The 13,998-nt window shown below is 44.5% G+C and overlaps 1 protein-coding gene and 1 long non-coding RNA gene across 17 annotated transcripts in view; one reads left to right on the top strand and one right to left on the bottom strand.

Moving 5' to 3' along the window:
- Window positions 1-13,998, bottom strand: part of LOC127517012 (zinc finger protein 91-like) — a 68,664-nt gene that overhangs the window by 5,480 nt on the left and 49,186 nt on the right. For 2 of the 16 annotated variants that reach the window (XM_051902035.1, XM_051902034.1), the window contains exon 2: window positions 2,383-2,450. The exons of 12 other annotated variants lie outside the window; for them this stretch is intronic. The gene's annotated coding sequence lies outside the window, so the exon portion shown is untranslated. Of the gene's footprint in view, window positions 1-2,382; window positions 2,451-3,341; window positions 3,417-13,998 lie in introns of those variants that run through there. 2 more of the 16 variants (XM_051902036.1, XM_051902045.1) reach the window with 2 other exon arrangements.
- Window positions 1-13,998, top strand: part of LOC127517014 (uncharacterized) — a 57,763-nt gene that overhangs the window by 30,659 nt on the left and 13,106 nt on the right. The gene's annotated exons all lie outside the window — the stretch shown is intronic.

The following is a 13,998-nucleotide window of genomic DNA, read 5'->3' as shown; positions in this document are numbered from 1 at the left end:
TAACTCTACAAACAAGGAGATGAAACAGTGATAGATGGACCTCTTTGCAGAGAACTACTTTCTTTGTATAACAGTTTTACCTAATAACGTATTAACGACTGTTAAACAGATCGTAAACTAATGAAGATGGAGAATGCGAGCACTGTGTGCTCAGGCTCTGGCTGAGATGTTACTTTTATTTTGTCGGCGGTGAGAACAACAAAAAGCACAGTTCACTTCACTTCAGGCCTAGGGGAACATTAGTTCTTGGGGAACCACCCTGGTGGCTAGTTCTTCTATCTAAGCTCCAAGAACTACCCGGTGCTAAAGCCCCTATTATTACACCATGCATATGTTGACTTTTTTGAATTATTTAAAGGGGGGGGGTGTAATGCTATTTCATGCATTCTGACTTATTTACACTGTTAAAGAGTTGCATTCTCATGATAAACATGGCCAAAGTTTCAAAACACGAGTTGGACGTATGAAGTATGAGTATTTCTGTGCAAAATACACTACTTCCAGATTCGGTACGGGTTTCGGAGAGTTTTTTTTCAAATGTGTCCTGTATGACGTCAAAAGAGAGTGGAATTCCTTGTATAGACACTTCTCCCTGATAAGCATGCACACACATATCACCCAGAGCAAGAGCACGCCCATCAACGCCCTTCGTTTGGGATACAAAAGCCGAGAGATTTTTCAACAATGGCTGTGTCCCAATTCAGGGGCTGCACCCTTTGAAGGCTGCATACATCAGAGGCAGTCTCATTTAAGAAAAATAAGATTGCAACGTAAGAAAAAAATTACAGTATTTTACACCTCACAATGAATATCAGTGAATTTTATTAAAGTTATGACGTATGCAGCCTTCAAATGTGACCTCCGGAGACGCAGCTCCTGTCACCAAAGTGAGTGTGTTTTTGGTTGTGAGGGAAAGATTACCTTTTTCAGTTTCCCATAGAACCCAACGTTAAGGGAACAGTGGATGAAGTTTGTTTTTCCGGGGCAGCAACGGAGTTGTGCATGTATGTTTGTTTGTTCCCGGGATTTTGGTGATGAATACTTTGCAAACAAGTCCCAGTTCGGCACTGGATTTGCAGATCACGGGTGGTGAGTACAGCTGCATGAGATGTCTGTGTTTTGTTGGCAATAGGCACGCAAGTGCATAAAGTGTAAACACCATGAACGTTTTTGTTCCCTTTGTTTTTATAATGATGTCGCAGCTAGCATGCGATCTCTACACAAAAGCTGCGCACGCTCGTGACTCTTTAGCTCCGCCCACGGCACTGACAGCAGGCACGCCTCCAGGATCTCTGCTTTTTTTGGAAAGACTCGGTTTAGCGTGTCTATCTTTTATAAATATGATAAAACTAAAGACTTTTTCGGAGAAATTAAGGATGCATTGTTACTCTATATGTACTCAAGATTAACATGAGATTGGCAGAAACTGTGTGTGATACCCCCCCTATAAAAAGGAAACCAAACCAATGTATAGTTGACATCTGAGGCTTAATATGGTAATTCTAGAGTTTTGAAGTGGTGGAAACAGACCTTAATATTATAAAAGGAACAAGAATATTTTTTGTGCGCCATAAACCAAAATAACGACTTTTCAACAATATCGTGATGGGCCGATTTCAAAACACTGCTTCTGAGCTTTACGAATTGGATCAGTGATTCGGAGCACCAAACTCATGTGATTTCAGCAGTTTAGCCGTTTGATAGGAGACCTGAATCACTGATTCGATTCGTAAAGCTATCGAAGCAGTGTTCTGAAATCGGCAAATCACTATATTGTATTGAAAAGACGTTATTTTGGCACACAAAAAGTATTCTCGTCGCTTTTTAATGTTAAGGTAGAACCACTGAACTCACATGAACTGTTTTAAATGTGTATTTAGTACCTTTATGGACCTTGAGAGTTACAATGGCATTGCTGTTTATAGAGGCCTCACTGAGCCATCGGATTTAATCAAAATATCTTAATTTGTGTTCCGAAGATGAACGAAGGTCTTGCGGGTGTAGAATGACATGACATTATTTTCATTTTTGGGTGAACTAACCCTTTAAATTACTCTTTTATAGTAAATGTGTAAATGTGACCGCGCCTTAAATGACTCATTTTCAATAGAAACTAACGTTACCGAACATCTAATTAGGTTATATTAAATTAGAAAATATTAAAGCTATAAAATGATAATTATGAGTTAAAGTTACTATTTTAAACAACTAAAGCAGTTCCAAAAGTTACCTCAGAGTTTACCTATGTCATCGGGGGCGCAAACAGGACAATATGAAGCAGAAAAGTTTTAAATGATTTAAAATGTAAAACATACAAATATAAAAACCAATACTTAAAATTAAATTGTTTAAAACTACTGATAAAAAAGACATTTTGCTTACCTTTTCCTTCAGCGAACAGTGGTAGTTGGCCGTTAGGATTCAAATGATGCGCATGCGCAGAGCTTCGACTTTCCAGTCAAAAAATAGAAAAAGCGTTATGAATATAATTTTGGAAAAAAAAAAAAAAAAAAAAAGGATCGGCGATACATGTCAACCTCATTCCAATCTTGAATGGATGCTTTATTTTCCGATCATTTTTCCCGACTTAATTGTGTCTAGCAGCCAACCCACAGCCGTTTGAAAATAACGTCATCACCAAACGCGGCTGAATTTAATTTATTGAACAATATCAATATACAAACTCGTAATTAAGTCTCCATTTGTAGATCTGTGCATGTGCCTATGCTTATAGGTTCATGTGTATAAAATAAACAACAGCATATTAATACTATAAACAAATGCATAATCTTCAAAAATTAAAAGGGGGTTGCAAGGAAAGATTTTTTATTTTTCTTTTGTTTTCTGAATTTAAACTTTGCCACTAATCTAGGTTTTGCACATTTGTCAGCAAGAATTAAATTTAGTATGCTCATTTATTCTTTTATATTTTAATACGTACAGGTCAGAATAAGTATGTTGTTTCAGTTTTACATAAATATAAGTGTTACACTGAATGACAATTGACCATTATTTCACCCACATTTTGACATTTCATTCCCCCAAACTTACTTGAAAAATTAAAAGTAGACATTTTACTTGCATTTAATGTGCTTTCATATTTCTTTTGATGCGGACATCAAAATGTCTTTGACCCATAAACATATAAACATAACAATTTACAGTATATATACAGTCTATTCTGAGACATGTGGTCAGATGTGATGCGCATGTTAAAACCTTACAACATGTGGAAACATTTTCACGTCCTCCACATGTTAGTAACGCGTTTTCCACATTTTGTAGCACATGTGGTGACATGTTGTCCACATAATCGGAAAATAGTATTTTCTTTTACTCACCACAGATGATCATCTTTGAAGCGATCAGACCCCAGACAGTAGTTATCTTCTTTTGCTATCTTCTTCTACTTTTGTGGCAACTTATGGTGCGTTGTCACCACCTAGTGGACTGGAGCGGGAAAACACACTGCTTTTCCACAGTGCAGACAGAGATAAAGGCGGCAAAGAAAGATCTTTAAAATATATAAAAGGTATTTATTTATTTTTAAAGTGCTTAATTCTGTCTGATATTCTGCTATTCACTCGTAATCAGCGGAAGAAATTAAGCTTTATTTAGGGCAAAAATGACAAAATAATGCAACTGTAGAAATGTCCTATTTGGAGGCATATTTAACAATTTATTCTGCAAAGAGATCAGTTTCCAGCTGTTCCAATACTTCTCCCATGCTTCATGTAGAATAAAACAACAGAACTGTACAAAAGTACTTCTTATTTCTCCATGTTTAAAATGTTTTCTATGAGGCGTGTCCAAAGCTTTAACTCTGCACCTGATTGTAAAGTAACCTTAGTAAGATTGTGCTCCTTTTTTATTTCTTGTAACATATTATTAGTGCCCTTAGTTATAAAAATACGTAAATGAATCGGCACTAACATTTAAAATGTTGCGGTCAAAGAAAGAAGATACAATCAAAAACAGTAATATTGAAAAAAGTTATTACAGACTTCTATTTGAATACATTGTAAAATCTGATTTATTTCTGTGAACACATTTTTCAGCATCATTACTCCAGTCTTCAGTGTCACATGATCCTTCAGAAATCATTTTAATATGATGATTTGAAAATAAGAAATCATTTTAATATCACTTCCCTTCAAGAAAAAATACTGACCCCAAACTTTAGAACGATTCACACACACACACACACACACAACTCCAGTGAGAAGTTATTAACCTCTGCGATTCAAGATGTACTACTTACAATTTATTACAGATAATAGTGTTTCCATGTCTGAGCAGAGAAGCAAACTGACTGAAACTCTTCCCGCACTGATCACACGTTTCTCTCCAGTGTGGATCCTCTCATGAGTTTTCAGGTTTCCCGACTGGTTGAATCTCTTGTCGCAGTCTGAACACTTGAACGGTTTCTCTCCAGTGTGGATATTCTGGTGCACTTTTAGTTCACTATTTGTGATAAATGACTTCCCGCACTCGCTGCATATGTGATTCTTCACACCGCTGTGTCTTTTCTGGTGTACTATTAATGAACCGAGCTCTGTGAAACTCTTTCCACACAAAGAACACAAGTGTGGCTTTTCCTGTAAATGATCATTTAAATTATATAATATAATTTACATTTGCTATTTCCTACACTAGTTTTAACATACAATTTAAACATTTTAACGCTTTATGTGTTGCAAAATGAAAATGTATTACAGAAATGATGTACATATGTTTAACATGTTCAAGCAGAAATTGTAGCAAAATGACCATTTAAATGTTTTTTTTTTAATTTTTTTTTTATTGCATTTACACTCACAGTTAAGACACTCGCGACTGCATTTTCATTAAATGTCCCACAATAAATGTAGCAAAATTCAATGTGGATTTGAAAATGCATTCGGAGCCGATCATGTCACTGCCCCGCCCTGTCAATCACTGCATCAAAGCGGGGCCAGGTGTTGGAAACATGGCGGCAGCCGAGCTATGAAGAGCAAGGCATAAACTGGCAGATGAAGTAGAGCAAGAACAGAGAAATGTCAATGTTCCTGAAGATTATGCCCGTCCGCCAGGGATGGAACCAGTACATTATTAGAAGCATAGATATTTATGGTTAGAACACCTTGCAGAGAATGAGAGTTGCGTATGTAACTGCGGTTCTATGAGTTCTGGATGACAGCCAGAGGCAGTGCTTCACACTGGATATTATGTCTTGTTGCAAATGCATAGGTCAAGTTTAATACCAACAAAATCCCTCGTGACCAGGATGACTCGGGGTGCTCCACTATTTCACCCTGTGACTTCCTGTAGACTGTCCCTACAGAATCTTCTCGCCCTGACAGAAAGTTCTGGTGGTCATCCAGAACTCATAGAACCGCAGTTATATACATAACTCTCGTTCTATTTCATTCTTCCTGACCGCCAGAGGCAGTGCTTCACACTGGTTGACTTATAACAACAAGGTCACGAGAAGGTCCCGCTTATCCTTAAGAGGAAGTTGAGGGTCTGGACAAAACAGCTGGGATGTGCATTGCTCATGCTTGCAAACCGAGGGAAGGCCCAAGTCAGCAGTTCCTGTGATACCTGAAGGGATTGGATGGACATCGTGCCCCCTTGATGGTTGATGTGATAAACCACTGATGTGTTGTCGGACCTGACAAGAATGTATCTGCCCTTCAAAAATGGTGCAAAATGCTTCAGAGCCAGCTGCACTGCTGGAAGTTCCAGGGTATTTATATTCTCGCTCTTTTCCTGGGGGTTCCATTGTTCTCTGACTGCTCTGTGTTTGTCAGACTGCCCCCCAGACTGTAAGAGACGCGTTGGTCTGGACTACCTCCCTTCGAGAGGGAATCACGCCCAGAGCAACCCCCTTGGTCAGATACAAACTCCTCCTCCATGACTTCAAGGGCAGAAGGCATCGTTCTGTAATCTTGATCCACCTGTTCTTGTGCTAACTGGGATTCAAGCGGAGACTGTTCACCCATCTCTGAAAGGAATGGAGTGAAAGGAGTTCTAACGGTTGACAGCAGCTGCTGCCGCCAACATACCCATGAGCCTGAGGATGCACCTGAACGGAAGTCTGGCCTGCCTTCGAAACCGTTGGAGGAGCAGTGCTGCATTCGACACTATCGATCACAAGATTCTTTTAAATAAACTCATTGGCATTAGTGGAATTGCATTGGCATGGTTCAAATCATACTTATCTGAACGTTATCAGTTTGTAGTAGTAAACGAAGAGATGTCATATTGATCACAAGTTAAATATGGAGTACCGTAAGGCTCAGTACTAGGACTGTTGCTTTTCACTCTGTACATGCTACCCTTGGGAGATATCATTAGGAAGCATGGCGTTAGTTCCCTTTCAGTCGGTCACGTTCGACGTACGTCAGTAGTGACCGACGAATTGGGATATCGCTAGAGAGCCCTATCAGCTTCGAGTGAACTACAACAGGCCAATGAAGTTGGCGTGCGATATTTGCATAATGCGCACCGCCCCCGCCAGGTGGTATAAATAGGGGAGCAGATGCAATCGCACTTTGTCTTTCGCTTCGGAGCCAACCTGTGTGTTCCTGCTATTAGTCTGAGAGTGACTTCGCAAGCCTTTGAAGAGCTTTTGTTCTACAGTGCTGGCTTTATGGCACCTTACAGCGAGGCCGCGAGCTTTCCCAGAGTGAGCTTCTCGAGCTGTTATACAGCTCTCAACTGCTGTTTTCACAGCATTATTTGCCCCTTTTGGTTTGCAATTTGGGCCGGTTCCTCTGTGTGTGTGACTCAGGGAGTGAAAAGTGTACCTGCAGTCACATCGCGGCTGTTCCCTGTGTGCTTCGGCACAAAGAACAAGAGCTTCTAAAAGAGCTTCACAGACAGACACTGCGTCTTTTTCAAGACGTCATTCTGTCTGTGCGTTTCTGGAGGCGGTCGTTTCCTATCCTCACTGACGGCCACAATCACTTTCTCTCATGTCTGCTTAGCGTGCTGAGACTGTGTTTGTGGGTGGTTCATATTCTCTTGTAAAACAAAAAAAAGAGAGCATGCCCACGTCGGCGCGTTGTTCGTCTTGCCTTTCTCGTAAGGGCTTGAGCGCTCAGCGCGCCGTCGAGCTGCCGGCTGACAGCGCGCGTTGCCATGGCAACCCAGCGCGTTGTTCGGCGCTCTAGATGCGTGGTCGAGACTCGAGTGCCTCAAATGAGGTGGAGTCCCCTCACCTATTCCCCGATCTAGTTTCTCTTTCTGAATCAGAAAAGTACTACTTTTGGTGAATAAGCCAGGGTGACCAGAGGATCACAGTGGGGCAATACCTGCCGAGCCAATCTCCGTGGGCCCCCCACTCCTCTAATGCATCGCAAACATGTTGTGACTGTGTTCGTGGGTGGTTTATGTTTGGTAAAAACATGGCCACGTCGGCGCTCAGCGCCGTGTGTCGTTCAGTTAGACGACCACGTTTACTCTCCCACATGGCTGGTAGCTTCTGGGTGGATTGCTGGTCCTTCTCATGGGGGACCTAGCATCTTAGTCAGGGCTCCAGCAGAGGATCAGATGTCGACTGCTACATTGGAGAGAGGGTTGTTGGGCTCTGGACTTGAAGATGAGGCTGAGCGTCCCACGGTTGTGATGTGCCCATGCTGAATCAGATTCAGAGTTAACGACCATGCTTTCCCAGGCCCCTGGGGGCGTGGTGCGACGCGTACTCGCCTTGCCCTGCCCCCTGTCTTAGCCCGGACGTGCATGAAAAACTTGGCAGTTTGGAAGCCTTTTTTGGTGCTAAATATGGAACGCCAAAAGGGTCATAATCTGCATTCAAAGTTTTTTCTCTCTCACTTTACTCTGTGGTGGGGTGGCAGTGCTACGGGCACACCACCTCTGCCCTGCATGGGTCTTAGCCCCCGGCAAGTCTGTGGAAGGCCAAAGAGCTCATGGCATATGGGTAGTTCTGAGTCGGGGTTGAGCTACGCATGATGTAAGTCATAGCGCAGGCCCCTGGCCAAACAATGTCCACCATGGTGGTACGGAAACACCCCTGGCTAGCCTTGCAAAGGGGTGTCATCGTCTAAGTACGCTTTCTCGATGCTCTCATCTCACAAGCTGGCCTAAAATCCAGCCCACTCAGCCCGCAGCCAAGCCACTTGGCTAGCGAGAAGCGGTCCTGGAGAAACGGGTGACCTGGAGCTGAGGTAAACAGTTCTTCGGGAGACGATGCCCGCATCGCTCCCTCCCCGGAGGAGGGCCGGGTGGAGAATTTTGGTTTGTTCCGCCGCTGGCTCTCCGGAGACCAGCGGTACCCACGAAGTAGAACTGTTTTCTAACCCTCCAGGTCCCAAGAGGGCGCAGCTGGCAGTGCGCGAGGCCCCACCTCGCCACTCTCAGCCCCCTCTCACTTCGCCAGCAGGTCCCAGTGTGTTGGTCGAGGCCGCCTCCCATGTGCCGTCTCCCATTCACACTGCCACCTTGCAGAGTCTGACCCCACTACGGGCCGCTATGCCGTCCGAGTCGGGTCCCAGCACTCTACCTCGCTGCCCCACGCCCGGTATGTCTGTGGTGCATTTGGTCCCGCTGGTTTGGTGTCTGGAAGCCTGGCTAGCGCTTTCCAGCCCGTCCCGCTGGCTCATTCGTACCGTCAGACTCGGCTATGCGATTCAGTTCGCCTGGCGTCCCCCGGTGTTCAGGGGTGTCCATTACACTCGTGTGTCCCTGGACAATGCACCTGTTCTCTGGGCGGAGATTGCTGTCCTCCTGGCGAAATGATGCAGTCGAGCCGGTCCCTCCAGCCGATATGGAGTCAGGGTTCTCCAGCCCCTACTTCATTGTACCCAAGAAGGGCGATGGGCTACGGCCAATCCTGGATCTGTGTGTCCTGAATCGGTCCCTTCCAGGCTGCTGTTCAAGATGCTTACGCAGAAGCGCATTTTCGAATGCGTCCGTCCCCAGGGTTGGTTTGCAGCGATCGACCTGAAGGAAGCGTGCTTTCATGTCTCGATTCTGCCTCATCACAGACCCTTCCTACGGTTTGCGTTCGAGGGTCGGGCATATCAGTACAAAGTCCTACCCTTTGGGCTGGCCCTGTCGCCCCGCGTCTTCACGAAGGTTGCGGAGGCGGCCATTGTTCCGCTCAGATAGATCTGTTCGCCTCCCCGGAGACTGCCCACTGCCAGTTGTTCTATTCCCTGACCGGCGGCACGCTCGGCACGGATGCCCTGGCAATCAGCTGGCCCCGGGGCCTACGCAAATATGCGTTTCCCCCAGTGAGCCTTCTCGCACAGCTCCTGTGCAAGTCAGGGAGGACGAGGAGCAGGTCTTGTTAGTGGCTCCATACTGGCCCACTCGGACCTGGTTCTCGGACCTCATGCTCCTCGCGACAGCACCTCCCTGGCCCATTCCTCTGAGGAAGGACCTCCTGACTCAGAGACGGGGCACCCTCTGGCACCCGCGTCCCGACCTGTGGAAACTCCATGTGTGGTCCCTGGACGGGACGGGGAGGTTCTGAGTGATCTCCCACAAGCGGTCGCAGACACTATCACTTCCGCTAGAGCTCCTTCTACAAGGAACCTCTATGCGCTGAAGTGGAACCTGTTCGTCGAATGGTGTTCCTCTCAACCAGAACGAGAGGACCCCCGATCATGTTCGGTCAGAACCGTGCTTTCCTTTCTGCAAGAGGGCCTGGAGCGAAGGCTGTCTCCCTCCACCCTCAAGGTGTATGTTGCCGCTGTCGCCGCACATCACTATGCAGTTGATGGTAAATCGCTAGGGAAGCACGATCTGATCGTCAGGTTCTTGAGGGGGGCGAGGAGACTGAATCCTCCCCGGCCCCCCTCTGTACCCTCTTGGGATCTGACCCTGGTTCTTACATCTCTCCGGGGTCGTCCCTTCGAGCCTTTGCAATCAGTCGAGTTAAAAGTACTGTCCCTAAAGACCGTCCTCCTGGTTGCATTGGCCTCGCTCAAGAGGGTAGGGGACCTGCACGCATTTTCGGTTGACGAATCGTGCCTGGAATTCGGGCACGTTATCCTGAGACCCCGGCCTGGATTTGTGCCCAAGGTTCCTACCACTCCCTTTCGAGATCAGGTAGTGAACCTGCAAGCGCTGCCTTCGGAGGATCCAGCCCTAGCTTTGCTCTGTCCCGTCCGCGCTCTGCGCCTGTACGTGGACAGGACGCGAAGCTTCAGGACCTCAGATCAGCTCTTTGTCTGTTACGGAGGCCAGCAGAAGGGAAAGCCTGTCTCCAAGCAGAGGATGGCCCACTGGATAGTGGACACCATCGCCCTGGCGTATGAGTCCCAGGGCGTGCCTTGCCCGCTCAGGTCGAGAGCCCACTCCACCAGAGGAGTGGCCTCTTCCTGGGCGCTGGCGCACGGTGCCTCGCTGACAGATCTGTAGAGCTGCGGGCTGGGCGACACCTAACACGTTCGCTAGATTCTATAGCCTTCGTGTAGAACCGGTATTTTCCCGTGTACTCGCTTCCACCAGCCGGTAGACGCGAAGAGCCCGTTCTAGTGTCGGCTTGCAATGCCACTCCCCGCGCCCTGGGCTGGATACGTGCATCCTTTTTACTCCAGTCGAGTTCCCCGCTTGGCGAACCCTGTCGAGTTCCTCCGCCTCCCCCTTCGGCTCGGACATTGCGGAGTGTCTGATGCCAGGCCAAACCTCCGTCTCCGACGTTGACGTTTGGCTGGGTTCCACATGTCGTGACCCCTCCACGTCAGTGGTCCCATGTGTGTATTTGTCCACGGTCAACTCCCTACGGCGAGCCCATGTCTTTCCCTAGCAGAGCCAGCTCTGCTGTCACCTGCCAGATGAGTCTCCCCCTACCCAGGTGGAGCCATCCCAGGGATTAACGGAATGCATAGCTGATATAAAAAACTGGATGACCAGTAATTTCCTACTACTAAATTCAGAAAAAACAGAGATTCTAATTATTGGACCAAAAACTTCTGCACATAATAACCTAGAATACTGTCTAACACTTGGATGTTCGGTTAAATCTTCGTCGTCAGTTAGGAACCTGGGTGTGCTCTTTGATATCACTCTTTCATTTGAAAGCCACATTTCTAGCATTTGTAAAACCGCATTCTTCCATCTTAAAGATATATCTAAACTACGACATATGCTCTCAATGACAAATGCCGAACAGTTAGTTCATGCGTTCATGACCTCAAGCCTAGATTACTGTAACGCTCCATTGGGTGGTTTCCCTGCTCGCTTGATAAACAAACTACAGCTGGTCTAAAATGCAGCTTCTAGAGTTCTTACTAGAACCAGTAAGTATGACCATATTACCCCGGTTCTGTCAACACTGCATTGGCTCCCTATTAAACATGGTATAGATTTTAAAATCTTGCTAATTACTTACAAAGCACTAAATGGTTTAGCTCCCCACTACCCGAGTGAGCTCTTAATGCATTATAGTCCTTCACGTCTATTGTGATCTCAGAATTCAGGCCAGCTGATAATACCTAGAATATCAAAATCAACCGCAAGTGGTAGATCCTTCTCCTATTTGGCACTTAAACTCTGGAACAATCTTCCAAGTATTGTTCGGGAAGCAGACACACTCTTTCAGTTTAAAGCTAGACTAAAAACGCATCTCTTTAACCTGGCATACACAACACATTATCAATTTATGTTTTTACATCTGTTAAAGGATTGTTAGGCTGCATAGATTAGGTCAGCTGGAACCGGGAACACTTCCTATAACACCAGATGTACTCGTTACATCAGAAGAAGAATGGCATCTATGCTAATATTAGTCTTTCTGTTTATCCGGAGGTTTACCATAGTCAGCCAGATCTGGGCCGTATCCAGATCAGAAGGAGGACCTGCGCCTAGACACAAGGACAACCAGGGGCGCTAAGTATTGTAAATAAATGTTATATACTTAAAATAATTGTGTAGTAAAACAATACAAACGCAAATGGGCGTTTTAAGTTTAGAAACATTTTGAGTCACCCCTCCCTTGCCTCACAGTGGTTTGGTCCACAGTGCACATCACCTACACACAAATGCGGCAGCGGGAGAGAACAGTTCTTCAGACAGTAGTTGAGGAACTCCAGTAAGTAGGCTGTCAAGGCTATTTTATTCAAAAACATCGGATGAAGTGATTATTTTCTCTTTAATACAGACGATGCTGAGTAATTAGTCATAACAAAAAAAATATGATAACTGATGTATTTTTTCTGTGAGTCTGCTATGTTAGCGATTATAATGTTACCTAGCTTGTTTGGTAGCTTGTTTACGGTAGCTTGATGGATACTAAGCCACCCACACCAACTAGAACTAGCACTGTGATAAGCATATGTGTGAACTGTAATAAGGCTGTTGTGTGTTGGGTTTTGCTCAATGTGTATTCATCGAATTTTGGTGACTTGGTTGTAAACAACCTCTAAAATATTGCCAAGAATATTATTTTGAAGAAGAATATTTTGGTCAATTTAGTCAGTTTTTTCACTGAACCAAAGAGAAACATTGAGCATAATGGCACAGTCTCCATGCTACACTAATAATAGTAGTAAGGTTTTCTTCTCTGTAATGTTACATATACCCTTATAAGTAAAATTTTGGCTGTATTATTTGTATTCCCTTCAAAAATTGCTCTTGAGAAATTTTGTTTATTGTCTCCCCCAACTGTCAGATGAAATTTACGCCCCTGATGACAACGCAGCCCTCAAGTGTCAGCAGAGATTGTGTCAGTTAAACCCAAAACTTTCTTCTGTGGACCCCAAAAAAAGATATTCCAAAAAATAAGTCAGTGGAGTCCAGCGTTCTTCAAAACATTGTTTTTTGGTTCCGCAGAAGAAATCATACCAGACTGGAATGACATGAAGGTGGGAAAATAATGACAGAATATTCATATTTGGGCGAACTATCCCTTTAAGGCAGCATTGCTCCTTTTTTTCTACAATCAGTAAGTACACTAATCGAGAGTTCACAGATCTAATAAAGACAAGATCTCTGTATCTCTGTAGTCTGACATAAAACACTGCAGGATCAACACAAGAGAGGGCCATCTCTTTTCAGGGGATTCCAGTGGGTTTCTTAAATCCTTTCACTCATCAGTACAGACTTGAGTTCTGTGTGGAGTGTGTAGGATCTGGTGATAATGTGATTATGTTTTACCCTGATTTTTTTTTTTTAAAAAGTTTTCATTAAAGCGTTATGAGCAATGCACCAAAGCCGCAAACACAAACAAGTCACAAATGGCCAGGAGATTAAATCTGTGACGCTCAGAGTATTGTGTAGATGTGGCTGGAAAGACTCATGGTTCATTTAATTTACTGAAAACCTAAAACTAACCAGTGAACAGGACAGTGAAAATGATACTAGACCTTAATCAATTGACTGTCGGGTAGAAGTCTGTGGAGCTCGCTTCAGTGCGGGCTCGGCAAAAGTGTGCATCAAGGACGCACATGACCGTAAAGTGAGCGCCCTTCTGAAACATAAAATGACAAATGGGAGACCCTACGGTCTCATGGACTTAACAGACACGCGCACACGGCAGTCATTGTAAGTCCACAAGACCGAAAGCATATGAATTGTGCCATTTGGGACAGGGCCATGGAAGAGGTAAATGAATATAAAGGAAGGACAGCGATGATCTATCTGCTGATTACAGGAAGTGCTCATAAAATATTAGTATATTACTTGAGTTTTTTATGAAGTGCTTGTGTTGAAACAGAGACTGTTTACTGATGGATCAAATGATGGTTAGTGTGACTGGGCTGGAATGAGGACGTTTTTGTACTGGGATTTTAGGGTAATTCATAAACAGACCTTTATTACAGGTTCTCAGTGGGACACACCTGTTTGTCATATAGTGCTTATAAGTACTGAACTGTGTTTTGTCACAGTCTTTATATTTGAAACTGTCATATTTTGATTGAATATGATGGTAGTAATGATAATGGTTTGAATCTTACTATGGACAGTGAAAAGCAGAGGAAAATGGACTAAAAAGGATAATGAGGGTGGTCTAAGCTGGTTTGTGTACTGATTTCACTGGATTTCAGT

This window comes from Ctenopharyngodon idella, chromosome 8 (genome assembly GCF_019924925.1).
Source record: "Ctenopharyngodon idella isolate HZGC_01 chromosome 8, HZGC01, whole genome shotgun sequence".
NCBI lineage: Eukaryota > Metazoa > Chordata > Actinopteri > Cypriniformes > Xenocyprididae > Ctenopharyngodon > Ctenopharyngodon idella.
The sequence above is the reverse complement of the archived record's forward strand: the minus strand, read 5'-3'. Positions and strand labels throughout refer to the sequence as shown.